Source organism: Thermobia domestica, chromosome 3 (assembly GCF_964235325.1).
Source record: "Thermobia domestica chromosome 3, izTheDome1.hap1.1, whole genome shotgun sequence".
Lineage (NCBI taxonomy): Eukaryota > Metazoa > Arthropoda > Insecta > Zygentoma > Lepismatidae > Thermobia > Thermobia domestica.
The window spans coordinates 339,474,276-339,491,632 of NC_137456.1; positions in this window are offsets into that span (position 1 = coordinate 339,474,276).

Consider the following 17,357-nt stretch of genomic DNA (forward strand, 5'->3'; position numbering starts at 1 on the left):
GGCGTGGGTCAATGAAAACTTGACCCACGACCCACTGAACCACCACCCATCGTGACCCACTCTGACCCACCACCCGCCATCAACCACTCTCATCCACTGTGACCTACTCTGACTCACCAAAATCTAGTCATCAACTTTTACATACAGTATAATCCATGGGCCTTCTACTGACTAAAGAGTTTATACTTGTAACAAAAGAAGACTGAAATTGTCAGTAATCGGAGTTTGAATTTTTACGGTCAATCGCTCAAGCACCACTCTGTTACAATAAAGGTGGATCTGACCTTTACGATATAAAATGGTAAAGTGTTTGTCAATGAGGAAATTGAAGCACTTCGAGGTGGGGGGAAATTAGTGTGTGCCTAACATATACTTGTACTAAGATAGTATTCTTGCGAGTGTTAATTTCTAAATGCATTGCGAACGAAACTTCTATTCGCAGAAAAATACTTCTGTACAATATGGAAAAGGTTATGATTTCTCAGTTCACTGTATTTTTCTCCAAAAGACTTGAAAAATCAGTTTTCCATAGCGTATAAAGGTGCTCGGGTACTGTCTGTAAGAGCATCTCCATAAAGTATGCTCATAATTGTAATTTGTGTAATCACTAAAACATCACGTTAAATTTAAGTTACAAATATGCATAATTGCAATTATTATGAATATTTATTCAAAGTACTTTACCTTCTACTTTATGAAAAGGAAAGAAGAGACTCATTAAAAATTAGGTACAAAGTTGAAAAAATACTAGGGATGGGTACGAGCGATTCGAGCGAGTTTTCTTTGAAACTCGACTCGACTCGAAACATACATCTTTCAGCTCGACTCGAAAACTTTCCTCCAACTCCACTCGAATTTGTTTCGAGTCGAGTCGAGCCAAATCGAGCCAGTTCCTGTGTGTAGTTGTAAATACTCTCTTCAAGTATCCTACATAGACAATAATTATTACTAGGAATGCAATGGATGTACTCGATTGCAATGAAATGAGCTGAGCGAGCTTAAGCAAATCAAGTCAGATTTTAATTGTTGACAAAAAAATCACGTGAAAACTTTTTCCCCATGTTAAGTCTTTGGAAGCGTTTTTCGGTGATTATTCCTCGATGGTACATCGGATTTTTGATTTCGACCTATGTTCTCACTCAGCACGACATACTCTATCAGCGTGCTAAGTTTGGTTGAGATCGGCCAAACGGTCTAGGAGGAGTTCGCGGACAACCAAACGGCTAACCCGAGTATTAGAGCTTCGCTCGCTCAGCTCAATCAATGATACTACTACAACTCATTATTATTATTATTATTATTATTATTATTATTATTATTATTATTATTATTATTATTATTATTATTATTATTATTATTATTATTATTATAACATCATGTAAAAATATGAAGTGGTTTGTATCTGAATACTAAAAACTAGTTGACTGCCAATCTCGGTAGTCGTGATGTCTAAGAGGCAAGGACTTCGTTCACAAGGTTCCGGGTTTATATTTCGGAGGAGGGTGATGGTAGGCATGGAGTCATACGTTTATAGGACCTTCCAAATTAATTGCCCTAAGACATAAAGTACATTCCCAGGGAAAGTGCATTCCTTGGCATCTCTACCAGAAGCTGGTAGACCTCGGATCAGCTTAATTTCCTGCGTAATGATTGAAAACAGTATAGTATTACACAATGAAAATTCTCTTCGGTGCTAGCGGTTCCGGGTTTGCTTCCCGCTTGGTGCACTCGGTCGAAAATGTGTAAGAAGCTTTTTTAGGTCAATCATCCTGAATTAGGTTTTTCTCATTTACAGCAGCCCAATGCCGGTGTTGTACCTAATATATAGGTCCCAGGACGCTTCCTTCCTTCCTTCCCCAATCCTTTCTTTCCTCCCTTTCCCCGGAGACTGTGCTCGTCGGGGCATGTCATCCCTCAAACGTGATGGGCTAAATGGCCATAGATGGCGAAAGCGCAGAAATTTAAAATCCACCCACAATGAAAATTATAGCACCTTTTCTGTTCCTAACTGTTCCCTCTCCCTTATCCTAATAGCTTAGATAGCAGAATACACTTTCAATAAAAGAACGTTTTATTGTTTAAAGAGACCTAATGTCGTGTGGACTGTTGTTCTGCTCTCCCCTCCCTACTTCCACAACACGCAGTGATTGAAATTTCATCGAGAAGCATTCAAAAGGCTGATAGGTCTAGATCACGACAAATCTGTTAGACGAGATTTCTTTGCGTAAGACAATTGGAAGTCACCTTCTAATTTCAGAACTATAATTTGTGATGCTTTTGATCTTCACTTAATTTATAACTTCAATGGTATCTCCCTCGAAAAAACTGGGGACGCGAAAAGTCACTTAGGGCAACCACTATTTCGGGGCAAAATTTGGGAAACTGAAATGAAATACACTTCTAGTGTCCTTTTGTGTCATAAAGAATATTTTTTTTCCCATATTATTCTAGATATTCTTACATCCTTAGTTCTGAAAAAGATTAGCTCACTCACTCCACAGGATCTATTGAAATATTCAATATTTTAATGTTCGTGGCAAACGCAACGTATTATTACCACAAAAATATTATAGGCATGTCCTTTGGACAAATCACCTAGGTGGACCGCAGTGGCTCAGTGGCAGAGCGTCCACCACTGGTGCATGGGGTCCTTGGATCGATCCCAGCTCGTGCCAAGTAAACTTTGTGGTGTACAAACACTGTGTACGTGAGTTTTCTTGGTGTTCTCCCGTTTCCTCCCACTTTCTTCATTCCACGATTTCTTTCATTCCTCATTATCACCGTCTTCTTTAGCCTAGTTGGCATAATCGAGGAGCGTAAAACTTAAATATTTAATTTCATTTTCTTTCAAATCAGCTAGGCCGCTGCATCTTTTTGTTGACTTTTTGTGGCCCAAGTCTCTCACTATCTAGAAGTTTGGAGGTTTTACCGCTTCAAACAAACGTACAGGACACAAAAAAGAAAGAACATTTTGTTCGATTTGCCGACGGTAGATTCACAAAATACGAAACATATGAGTAAATACATCGTTCCAAACAGCATGTTGTAAATCCAGTAGGTCTCCAGAGAAAATTTTTATTTTTTCCCTCCCAACTGTAAAAGACTCAGGAACACAGATGAAGTATAACCGCTATTTCCAGATGCGGATATAACAGGTTGCAGGTAGTAAACTACACCCCCCAACACCCCCATAACACCCCTCCAAATTTCTTTACACACACCCCTGGATGGAAAAGGAATGCTCCTCCAAATCCAATTGTATCAATCAGTATCACATATCTTATTTATTACATCAAGTTAAAAAAGGTTTAGCATTTAGGAAAGAAGGCAATATTCTTATTTATTTATTTCATTTCAAAATACGAAGCGACCTCGTTCTCCTGTACGGCTTTGAGAACCACATGACCTCATTGTTTCGGGCAGTGTTTCGATCGAAACAATTGACAAAACAGACCGCTGATATCTACCCTTCTGGGCTCCGCGGTCGTTTCCGAGAAAAGAGTTTGATGGACATATGCAGATGACTGAAAGTGGCAACGTCTTGAGGGGTCACTCACCTACCTCCTCCTCAATAAGGGAAAATGTGACAATATAGTAATAAGCCTATACCAGATTCAGTTGGTAAGTGCAACTCTGCAACAGATCGCAATCAGAGGGGGGCTAGGGGGGGCCTGGCCCTCCCTAAATTTTTCATGTCCCATCCAGACCGCAATACAAAATGCACAATATAGATATTTGTAAGAGAATTTTTAATGACTTGGACCCTCATCATGGCCCCCCAAAGATGTGAGGCTGGTTTCGAGCCTGCTCTGCAACTGGTGTATCAACGGACGGACGTCAGAAGGGTGTAGTCAAAACGTGTTTAGAAATGAAGAGATCGGTTGAATTAAGAATTATATATATATTTTAGACTGAGTCTAGTGTTATGCAGGAACGCATTTGGCGCTAGCTTAATTTTTGTAAAGTATATTTTTATTCACGTAAATTCATTGAGTAGATCAGGGCTCATAGCGAGCCATTTTTTGTTTAACTAAAATTTACTTTTTTCCAACTTGGGCACTAAAAGTAATTTTTTTTAAAATTTGTCACTAAAAGTTACTATTTGAGAGATAAAGTGAATTTTTGTGTGATTTATGTTTTGCATTGGCAGTTTTCTAAGAAAAATATATAAACAAATGGAAAAAGGCAGAAACTGGTTACTCATTGATTATAGTAGGATCGATGTAGATGATTATTGCATAACTTGGATTTCGATTTCTGTAAGGTCACTTCCGGTTTTTGTGTCCTAATTGTTATGGGTGCTGGACCTAAAATTAAAAATATTTTTTAAAACATCTCGTATTTTCGGTCTTTTGTATTACCGTCCCTAGATTCTAGGTGGGTATGAATTATAGTTGGATCGATGTAGATCATTACTGCATAACTTGGATTTCGATTTCTGTAAGGTCACTTCCGGTTTTTATGTCTTGATTGGTATGGCAGCTGGACTTGAAAGTTAAAAATTATTATTTAAAACACCTCGTATTTTCGGTCTTTTGTAGTACCGTCCCTAGATTCTAGGTGGGTATAAATTATAGTTGGATCGATGTAGATCATTATTGCATAACTTGGATTTCGATTTCTGTAAGGTCACTTCCGGTTTTTATGTCTTGATTGGTATGGGAGCTGGACTTGAAAGTTAAAAATTATTTTTTAAAACACCTCGTATTTTCGGTCTTTTGTAGTACCGTCCCTAGATTCTAGGTGGGTATAAATTATAGTTGGATCGATGTAGATCATTATTGCATAACTTGGATTTCGATTTCTGTAAGGTCACTTCCGGTTTTTATGTCTTGATTGGTATGGGAGCTGGACTAGAAAGTTAAAAATTATTTTTTAAAACACCTCGTATTTTCGGTCTTTTGTAGTACCGTACCTAGATTCTAGGTGGGTATAAATTATAGTTGGATCGATGTAGATCATTATTGCATAACTTGGATTTCGATTTCTGTAAGGTCACTTCCGGTTTATATGTCTTGATTGGTATGGGAGCTGGACTTGAAAGTTAAAAATTATTATTTAAAACACCTCGTATTTTCGGTCTGTTGTAGTACCGTCCCTAGATTCTAGGTGGGTATAAATTATAGTTGGAACGATTTAGATGATTACTGCATAACTTGGATTTCGATTTCTGTAAGGTCACTTCCGGTTTTTATGTCTTGATGGGTATGGGAGCTGGACTTGAAAGTTAAAAATTATTATTTAAAACACCTCGTATTTTCGGTCTGTTGTAGTACCGTTCCTAGATTCTAGGTGGGTATAAATTATAGTTGGATCGATGTAGATGATTACTGGATAACTTGGATTTCGATTTCTGTAAGGTCACTTCCGGTTTTTATGTCCTGATTGGTATGGGAGCTGGACTTGAAAGTTAAAAATTATTTTTTAAAACACCTCGTATTTTCCGTCTTTTGTAGTACCGTCCCTAGATTCTAAGTGGGTATAAATTATAGTTGGATCGATGTAGTTCATTACTGCATAACTTGGATATCGATTTCTGTAAGGTTACTTCCGGGTTTTATGTCTTGATTGGTATGGGAGCTGGACTTGAAAGTTAAAAATTATTATTTAAAACACCTCGTATTTTCGGTCTTTTGTAGTACCGTCCCTAGATTCTAGGTGGGTATAAACTATAGTTGGATCGATGTAGATCATTATTGCGTAACTTGGATTTCGATTTCTGTAAGGTCACTTCCGGTTTTTATGTCTTGATTGGTATGGGAGCTGGACTTGAAAGTTAAAAATTATTTTTTAAAACACCTCGTATTTTCGGTCTTTTGTAGTACCGTCCCTAGATTCTAGGTTTGTATAAATTATAGTTGGATCAATGTAGATCATTATTGCATAACTTGGATTTCGATTTCTGTAAGGTCACTTCCGGTTTTTATGTCTTGATTGGTATGGGAGCTGGACTTGAAAGTTAAAAATTATTATTTAAAACACCTCTTATTTTCGGTCTGTTGTAGTACCGTCCCTAGATTCTAGATGTGTATAAATTATAGTTGGATCGATGTAGATCATTACTGCATAACTTGGATTTCGATTTCTGTAAGGTCACTTCCGGTTTTTATATCTTGATTGGTATGGGAGCTGGACTTGAAAGTTAAAAATTATTATTTAAAACACCTCGTATTTTCGGTCTTTTGTAGTACCGTCCCTAGATTCTAGGTGGGTATAAATTGTAGTTGGATCGATGTAGATCATTATTGCATAACTTGGATTTCGATTTCTGTAAGGTCACTTCCGGTTTTTATGTCTGGATTGGTATGGGAGCTGGACTTGAAAGTTAAAAATTATTATTTAAAACACCTCGTATTTTCGGTCTTTTGTAGTACCGTCCCTAGATTCTAGGTGGGTATAAATTATAGTTGGGTCGATGTAGATGATTACTGCATAACTTGGATTTCGATTTCTGTAAGGTCACTTCCGGTTTTTATGTCTCGATTGGTATGGGAGCTGGACTTGAAAGTTAAAAATTATTATTTAAAACACCTCGTATTTTCGGTCTTTTGTAGTACCGTCCCTAGATTCTAGGTGGGTATAAATTATAGTTGAATCGATGTAGATCATTACTGCATAACTTGGATTTCGATTTCTGTAAGGTCACTTCCGGTTTTTGTGTCCTAATTGTTATGAGTGCTGGACCTAAAATTAAAAATATTTTTTAAAACATCTCGTATTTTCGGTCTTTTGTAGTACCGTCCCTAGATTCTAGGTGGGTATAAATTATAGTGGGATCGATGTAGATCATTACTGCATAACTTGGATTTCGATTTCTGTAAGGTCACTTCCGGTTTTTATGTCTTGATTGGAATGGGAGCTGGACTTGAAAGTTAAAAATTATTATTTAAAACACCTCGTATTTTCGGTCTGTTGTAGTACCGTCCCTAGATTCTAGATGTGTATAAACTATAGTTGGATCGATGTAGATCATTACTGCATAACTTGGATTTCGATTTCTGTAAGGTCACTTCCGGTTTTTATGTCTTGATTGGTATGGCAGCTGGACTTGAAAGTTAAAAATTATTATTTAAAACACCTCGTATTTTCGGTCTTTTGTAGTACCGTCCCTAGATTCTAGGTGGGTATAAATTATAGTTGAATCGATGTAGATCATTATTGCATAACTTGGATTTCGATTTCTGTAAGGTCACTTCCGGTTTTTGTGTCCTAATTGTTATGGGTGCTGGACCTAAAATTAAAAATATTTTTTAAAACATCTCGTATTTTCGGTCTTTTGTAGTACCGTCTCTAGATTCTAGGTGGGTATAAATTATAGTTGGATCGATGTAGATCATTACTGGATAACTTGGATTTCGATTTCTGTAAGGTCACTTCCGGTTTTTATGTCTTGATTGGTATGGGAGCTGGACTTGAAAGTTAAAAATTATTTTTTAAAACACCTCGTATTTTCGGTCTTTTGTAGTACCGTCCCTAGATTCTAGGTGGGTATAAATTATAGTTGGATCGATGTAGTTCATTATTGCATAACTTGGATTTCGATTTCTGTAAGGTTACTTCCGGGTTTTATGTCTTGATTGCTATGGGAGCTGGACTTGAAAGTTAAAAATTGTTTTTTAAAACATCTCGTATTTTCGGTCTTTTGTAGTACCGTCCCTAGATTCTAGGCGGGTATAAATTATAGTTGGATCGATGTAGATCATTATTGCATAACTTGGATTTCGATTTCTGTAAGGTCACTTCCGGTTTTTATGTCTTGATTGGTATGGGAGCTGGACTTGAATGTTAAAAATTATTTTTTAAAACACCTCGTATTTTCGGTCTTTTGTAGTACCATCCCTAGATTCTAGGTGGGTATAAATTATAGTTGGATCGATGTAGATCATTATTGCATAACTTGGATTTCGATTTCTGTAAGGTCACTTCCGGTTTTTATGTCTTGATTGGTATGGGAGCTGGACTTGAAAGTTAAAAATTATTTTTTAAAACACCTCGTATTTTCGGTCTTTTGTAGTACCGTCCCTAGATTCTAGGTGGGTATAAATTATAGTTGGATCGATGTAGATGATTACTGCATAACTTGGATTTCGATTTCTGTAAGGTCACTTCCGGTTTTTATGTCTTGATTGGTATGGGAGCTGGACTTGAAAGTTAAAAATTATTTTTTAAAACACCTCGTATTTTCGGTCTTTTGTAGTACCGTCCCTAGATTCTAGGTGGGTATAAATTATAGTTGGATCGATGTAGATGATTACTGCATAACTTGGATTTCGATTTCTGTAAGGTCACTTCCGGTTTTTATGTCTTGATTGGTATGGGAGCTGGACTTGAAAATTAAAAATTATTTTTTAAAACACCTCGTATTTTCGGTCTTTTGTAGTACCGTCCCTAGATTCTAGGTGGGTATAAATTATAGTTGGATCGATGTAGATCATTATTGCATAACTTGGATTTCGATTTCTGTAAGGTCACTTCCGGTTTTTATGTCTTGATTGGTATGGGAGCTGGACTTGAAAGTTAAAAATTATTTTTTAAAACACCTCGTATTTTCGGTCTTTTGTAGTACCGTCCCTAGATTCTAGGTGGGTATAAATTATAGTTGGATCGATGTAGATCATTACTGCATAACTTGGATTTCGATTTCTGTAAGGTCACTTCCGGTTTTTATGTCTTGATTGGTATGGGAGCTGGACTTGAAAATTAAAAATTATTTTTTAAAACAACTCGTATTTTCCGTCTTTTGTAGTACCGTCCCTAGATTCTAGGTGGGTATAAATTATAGTTGGATCGATGTAGATTATTATGTATGTATGGTATGAAACTGAACACTGTATGGTATGAAATTTCGTATGTTGCTGGCAACCCTGTTAACATTTTGTATTTAAGGTAGCAGATGTCTGCTAGGGTAACCAGGGTTCGGCAGCATACATTTCATAAAGCAATCAAGTAGAATTCAGCTTCGGGCGAGAGAAAGAGAGAAAAAGAAAAAATATTTTCAGGCAACTGATTTTAAAAGAAAATAGCACCTCCCGCTACATCCGTTTTAAAGGGAGTGATTCCAGTGAGCGGTGGAAAATAGTTGAAATGAAATGAAATCCTTGAGTTTTACGTCCCACGGTTATGCCGGTTAGGCTAAAGGAGACGGTGATGATGAGAGATGAGTGAAAATGGTGGAATGAAGAAAGTGGGAGGAAACGGGAGAACCCCGAGAAAACCCACGCACACGGTGTTTGTCCACCACAAAGTTCACTTGGCGGGAGCAGGGTTTGAACCCGGAACCCCAAGCACCAGAGGTGAACGCTCTACCACTGAGCCACCGCGGCCCCTTGGAAAATAGTTGTTTTCATTCTTCCTTCCCCAATGAACACCCTACGTAGAACTGCCATAAGTTTGATAGTGTTATTGTGACAAACTGCAGGGTGGCTAAATAAAACAAAGAATGAAGGGCTGTGTTTCACTGTATTTTAATATACATTTTAAAAAATAGTGTTGGTTATTTACAGTGGCGGCGTTTGGACGTTAAAAGTGGGGGGGCAAGACATGATCTGAATATTTGTATATCAATCTTAGTTTTCCTGGTTGTTTCTAACACTTTGTTTCACGAAAGGTTGTATAACTAATAGGATACTATATTTTTAAGTTAAAATACTGTATATCGTATTTCATATTTTATTAAGTAAATTGACAAAAACAACGCAAGTAGGTACTAGACCTTTGTACTCTGAAATAACGAAAATGTAAGATGAGATTTGGTTCCTTGCTCATGAACATCTTAAAATTCTTTCCGGAAAATTGTGTAATCAGATTATTTAATAACAAATTTGAAAACCAAATAAATAGAAATAACAATATTAATCATAATAATGAATAAGGAGTCTTGTTTGGTAGATGCTATACTGAAACTGGTGATAATTGAACAACTTAATTTTTAGTTCCACGCATGCTATTAAATTCATATTATTACTCTTAGAAAATGAAAGACAGTAAATACTACAAGCATGTGCTACGACATTTAAAGCAATATTTGTTTTTGCAGCTTCCCGAAATATGTTCGTTGCCACTAGGTGCAGTTTTCACTTTCTTGGAACACATCAAAAGACAACAATACTTAGAATCACTCTACACTTTAGCTATACAAAATAATCCTAAAACCTAGAATTATGTTGAATTCACTAAATTTAATTGTATATACAGTCAAACCCTTAACACACACCACTTCACTCGTATATTACATTACAAAACAATGGAAAAGGTAGAAGTTGTTTCTTATTACGCTCTTTTTAATCAATATTCCTTACTTTAGAAAGAAGATAAGACATTTTGGGAATTGTCAGTGTTTGCGTAATTAAAGAATAGCTTGTGAAATACTTCTTTTTTTGCGAAATGTTCTCTCAATTAGTTTCAAAGCGGCTGACTAACATATCGAGCCCTTGTAAGAAGGGGATATAGAAGCAAAACCTGCTAAATCCATTTTTGAATTTTGTCTGGGAACGAAGAAAAAGTGACGCCCTCATGTTTTCAGAATTGTTGAACAACTTTATTTGTTTAATGGTTGATTTCACTCATTTGTATTAAGTAGGGACCTCTAAACAAGAAAATTGTTAAACAGTTCTGAAACATAAGGACATCACTTTTTCGTTTCCTGACAAAACTGAAAATGGATTTAGCAGGTTTGGCTTCTATACCTCTGGATTGAAAGTATGCTCGAATTGTTGTGCTCCAATAGGTTAATTTTAGGTTGTTTTCCGTCGCACTTAAAAGGCAATTCCTGTAGCTTTCTTAACTTCACGGGTAGACAACCAATACGTACTTACGCAACGGCAAATGTTACATAGCACCATTTTTCTTATGAAACAGTAATATATATATAAAATTTATATTCCCAAATGAAACTACGATATATACATTAATGGGTTGCTTCAAAAAAGTGGGGGGGCAACTGCCCCCCTTTGCCCCCCCTAATCGCCGCCCATGGTTATTTACATGAATTTGAAGTGAATTAACATAATATCCTTCGAAAGTAAGAAAATATCGGGAAAATAGAATGAAATTTTGATTTATAGGGGAGGCCAGAAAATTTCGCGTTCTTCATTTTTTATCACAGCCTTTACAAAAAACAGCTACAAGCACTGTGCGGACTGCTTGGAGAATACCGGGCACCCCCGGAAAAATTAAATTCTTCCGTGACTAAATAGAACTTGGGTTCTGTTCCCCCTAAATAAGTTAATTCGCATACTGACTACAAGTGACAAATTCGAAAAGATTCAAAAATTTAAGGTACCGGTACTTCCTGGGCAAGATTTGTAAAAATGGTCTCGCATAGCGTAGTCGCTAACACTATCCCACCTTTGGTGCAAGCGGTCCCGGGTTCTACTCCCGATGACGCCACACGGTGCGAGCATACCTGATCACACGATTGACATAAAATATTTAAAAAAAAAGGTGTGCTAAGTCCACGCAGGTGATTGCAATCTTCCAAAGTCTCCGAAACTCTGTTTTTGTATGCAAATATGTAAGAAAAACTGGCAGTGTAAATAGTTGTAAATACATTTAAAAACAATTTGTATATAACTAGAGAATAGACGGCACCACACTTTTTTCTATGACTTTGTTGTTTGTTCGCTTGTATGGTTAAAGCCGTGGATTCTGACCGCTGGATGTTAAAAGTTGCCATGCCGTGAGAAAGGGGAAGGGAACAAATTAGCTTCGACTTCCTGTTTACGAACCGTGCATAAGGCTGAAGAGAAGAGAGCATTCAACAAGCAGAAGAATCAAGCAAAGAAGGTGTTTTTAATTTTCTTAACGCATGCGCACTGCAATATCCATATGCTTCCAACGTGCCTTTTTGTCTAGTTCGTGTGAGTATTCGTTACTAAATCTTGTGAATCTCTCCAATGCAAACGTGAATTGATTCCAGGAATCATATGTCTAACTTTAAATCCGAATCCAAAGAATACTTTGAGTCCTTGGATTCAAAAGTTTCTGAAGTGAATCCGAGTCCTTTGAGTTGTTTTCAGTATTCATTCCTTTGAGTACTCAAGAAGAGTCGTTACTTTGTAACGACTCCGCAAGTAACGACCCATCACTACTTCACTGATACTTATCGTAAATTCATTACCGTGGGAGACATCAACTTTCAACACGAAAAACAATAGTTTTTTGAATTTCATCATTCTTAATATGACCAGCTACTTCCATGTACTTCCTCGGTCAACTCGCCCCTCTAGCGATACCACACCTGATATCGTTATATCATCTACAATACTCAACTCCCACATTACTATTGATGTTTTCGATTCTTTGGGGAGAGATCATTTTCCAACCAAACTGCCTCTTGCTACCAACACTTCTTAGCACCATACCTCATCAAAGAGAAAAGTGTATGTATATCATCAGGCCAATTGGCCTGAGTACCAAGCGACCTTCACTTCAGGAGTTAGTGTTACTTTAGAGCTAACACCACAAGATGACCTCAACACTGCCGTTCACCATCTCACTCAGACATTATAAACGGCTGCTGATCAGCACATTCCAACTAATATGTTACTGCGCACAAATCGAAACTTCCTCCATGATACCTCCCTCTCATCAGCGGTGTATTTTGTTGCCTACCGGGTCTATCGGAGGTAGCCGTAGAATATTACAAAATAAAGTTATTATAATATAAACAAAATTATATTGATAATTTTACACTTTAATATCCTTTTCAATGAAATAAGTTTCTGCGTAGGGATGCGCACGAGTCGAGTCGAGTCGAGATTTAAGCCTGTCTCGACTCGTCTCGAGAAAATGTTGTCTCGACTCGTGTCTCGACTCGAAAATATGTCTCTGTCTCGACTCGTGTCTCGACTCGACAGTATCTGTCTCGACTCGACTCGAATTCGAGTCGAGACAAAATATACGAGTTAAAATATACGCACACATCAGCCAGAACATTATGACTACCTACCTAATTGTCAGTATGTTTACCTTTGGCACGGATAACAACGGCGAATGCTCTTGGCATGGACGTAATGATCCTTTGTAGGTTGCTGGAGAGAGTTGCCACCACATGTGCACACACAGGTCACCTAATTCTTGTAAATTCCGGGGAGGGAGCGATGTGTTCAGACGTCATGTTCATTCACATCCCAGATGTGTTCGATTGGGTCCAGATCCGGCGAGTTGGGGGCCAACACATCACTTGGAACGCCTCCCTGTGTTCCTCGAACCACTCTATCACACTCCTGGCCTTGTGACATGGTGCATTATCTTGTCGAAAAATGCCACTACCGTTGGGAAACATGGTCGTCATGAAGGCGTGTACGTAGTCTGCAAACAGTGTGCGATACGCCTCAGCCGTCATGGTGCTTTATTCGAGCTCCACTAGACACATGGATGCATAAGCATAACCTTGGCCCATATGGTTGGGGGGGGACATTCGTGCACACACACACACACACACACATACACACACACACACACACACACACATATATATATATATATATATATATATATATATATATATATATATATATATATATAATTCTCAACCTTTGCCGACCCACTTCTGGATAAAGGTTTCTCCAATTCTAATTCACGCGTATCTATTTTTGGCAGTTCGTTTCCACGTTACTTCACAATGCTTCCTAATTTCGTCACACCACATTGTATTACAACGTTTTCTGGATCGTTTTGGTTCCCTTGGGATGCAGTCAAGGATTGCTTTTGTCCACCTATCGTCAGTTCTTCTTGCAACATGACCAGCTCACTGACACTTGAGTCCTTTTATTTTCGCGATGATATCGGTCACTCCTGTCATCTTCCTTATCCATGTATTTCTTTTTCTCTCTCTCCGGGTTACACCAAGCATACATCTCTCTATTCTCCTTTGAGTTGTATATGCTCTCTCCCTTTGGAAGAAAGAGCATTATACATTCACAACTGAAAGTTGTGAATTCAACCAAGCGTAGATTTTAATTCCTACTTTTTGATTGGAAGCAGCAACATATTTCACATTATTGCTTTTGGTATAAAAATCGATTATAAAGTTTGAATTTGCATTGGCAGCTACATGGCATGAGTGTGAACTGCGATTCTTCTTTACTTTCATTATTAAGAGAGTTTTATTTATTGATTTTAAGATTCACAAGCTGTAATTAGAAGTATATAATATACATTACTCACTTGTGCACGTTAAACTTTTCTTTGTTTCAACAAAAATATATTCACAAATTTCCACTTGGGCAGGTAGTCTTCGACCTTAAATTGTGACTTTTTGAAACCAACCATACATTTGCTTCTAATGTTTTAACCAAATATTTAATACCGTAGTTTCGAGAAACCCTCTCTGATTTTGGATCACCATTGTGTAGTTGGAGTGTGTGAATGATATAAATACTACTCTGGCAGATATCCAGCCTAACTTTTAGTCAGTTTTTGAGGATGAGACCTAAAATTAAGCCTTTGCCTCTATGCTAAAAACTGTTTTAGTCAATAGCCGGAACGCCTTTCCCTAGAATAATTTCGTGGAACACAATGACGCAGAACGAAAAGTTCTAGATTATTTCTTTATCGTGCTTTAATAGGGTATTAATCTGCTTAAAAATATGACAATAATAAACTTAAAATATACAAATTTGGAGCGAGACAAGTACAGCACAGGAACTGAATTCGGACAACATACTGACTTACTGAAACGCAGAACTGGTGCGTTCCGGCCCATTTTAAGCCCCGCTTAGCCAATTTCTCCCTGATCTTTGCCCAATCCCTCATATTGACCTGAGCCTTAAATGTTGTTAAGGAATTACCTGGAACAACCTATCAGCACAACATCCACATATTCTTTTACCCCAGCTCATTAATAGTGTTTCTTTCAGAAAAAATCTCCAAAGAGGGTATTTTAAAAGTAAAGAGGGGAAATATAGTTAAACAAATGTTTCTTGATATCCTGATTTTCCCTGAAAATTTGCCTGAAGCGTATTTTGCACTTGACTGTGTGTGTGGGAAAGCCCCGGCTCACCCTCTGAAAGAAATACTGCTGATCAATAATACAAGGAAATAACAATATTAGGAAATCCAAATATTAGCCAGTAAATATCACATTTATAATTTTGATTTAATAAGTTAATATTTCACTTACCACTAAATGTAATGATATGGAAACTGGACTTGAACTGTTAATGGAGCCGCAGCCGCCTTCCTCGAAGTGTTGCTTCTGAATCAAATTTGTCGATAATCTGAGAAACGTTCATGTCATAAGACCTTTCTATGCACAACACAGCTAAACTACGAAATTTTTCTTGACCCATAGTGCTACGAACGTATGTTTTTAGCCGTCTCAGGCACGAAAAGTAACGTTCATTGGTTGCGGAACTGAGAGGCACGGTTAGAAAAGTATTATAAACTTGGTTCAAGTTTGGGAAGCATGCGTAAAGGTTCAATTTTTAAAACAAATTTAGAAGCGATGAAAAATCATTTTCAGTCTATCTCTCTGCACACAAATTGGAGAAAACTGTTAACTCTGATGTCAGCTCAACTTTAGGGATTTTGTAGGTGTTGCTGACAATTGTGATACTTTCTGCTGATGGCTTGTGTTGATTCAACACGTCGTGCATTGAATGAAGAATCTGCATATCATGTTCTTTGAACTTTTATTGCTAATATCTGCTCCCGCAAGATAGTCAATAACGGAATAATACACTTCGCGTCTGTAATATTCAGCTGCTGTCTCACACTCGAAGAAGTATCACCACCATCCAATGCTCGTGGGATTCGTCTTCGCGGAACGTTCGGTGCACTGAATCCCATGGTTTCTGTAATTTCTTCTGTTTCTGTCCACAGCGTTTTGAAACTTTTCTCACTCCGTAAGGACTGAAGGCTGCAGATATTGGCTTGCGACAAATTTTTCACAGTAGAAAAATTGGTACGTGTATTCTGTAAGTGCATGGACAGTTGATTCGTGTATTCAAGAACACGTCTCATCAGTTTAAGACGAAACAAAAATAAAAAAGAATCATTAACATTTCTTAACCGGGAATGCGCATCTGGACCGTAAATTTCATAGTGCTATTTCCTCTAAAGTTCCAACTACAGGTCCAAAATTTTCTAAAACTGCACGAATAGCTCCCGATTTACAGTTCCATCTAGTGTAGCTCAAAGATTTTAATGTTATCGAATGTTTTAAGTTTTCTCCTTGACGTTGAACATTTTAAAAAAATAGCGTGCTTTTTTGACGGCGCTTCTATGAAGGAATGCAACTGCTCAGAACACCAAACATGTTCGAATCGTAAACAGTTTTCCGCACACCCCTGATCCCCTTTGCAACGCCAGAGTACTGACCACGCATAGCGGCTGCACCATCGTAACATTGTCCTCGGATGTTATCTACGCTCAAACCCAATGATATTAACACATTTGTTAACAGTTTGTCCAAATTGTTTCGCCGTGATTTTTCTGTATTGTAAAATCCGATAAAACTTTCGTGAACGTTTAATGTTTCATCACAGTATCGCAAAACAGTCGCTTCAAACTTTGAGTTTCAACCATGATGACACCATATATACCTGCAGTCTTCACACGATCGATTATTTTTCTCAGCACATACTCGCATATTAAATCTAGAAATTGATTTTGGTATTCGGGACTAACGTATGTAAATGTTTTCTCTTTGTTAACATAATACCGAAAAATCACATCATTGTCTTTGGATCTTAGCGATAAGAGTTCTAGTAAATTCCCTTAGTTTCACTTTCGTTACTTTCCTTAGGGTCTCTAAGAGGAACACATTGGCGAGCACAATACAAAATACTATTTAGAAGTGCTTCCAAATATATTCTATTGCCGTTAACTATTTGGTTCGTCTGCAAATCTAATTTACGCGCAACTGATCCGTGCAATAGTGTGCGTTTCGGAATTCCGCAGCTTTAGAAATACAAGTCTTATAAGCGTTACTTGCCTCATGAATACCGAGTTTATCTACGACCTTCTTCCTGTTACGGAAACCCTCCTTAGTAAAAGTGTCTTCAGATTTCGGAATATTTTCGGAGAATGCGCGACAATAAAAGCAAAAAGCACTATCTCGAGAAATGTTATATTCTAACCAACTAAATTGCCTATACCAGTGGTCGAAGTGAGACGGTATGCGGTGGTATGCCATACTGCCTCTGGTTTTTCAGTAATGAGGATATACCGTCTCTGTTTTTTCAGTGATCAAGACAATATTTAAATAGCCGATATGTTGAGTCAAAATCATAATAAAACATACCGCCTCTGCTTTTTTTCCACTTCGAACACTGGCCTATACCACTCAGATCGGAACTGGCGGTCATTTTTATTGGGGTACGTTTTCAATTGCGGTTGGAAGGGACCTAGAC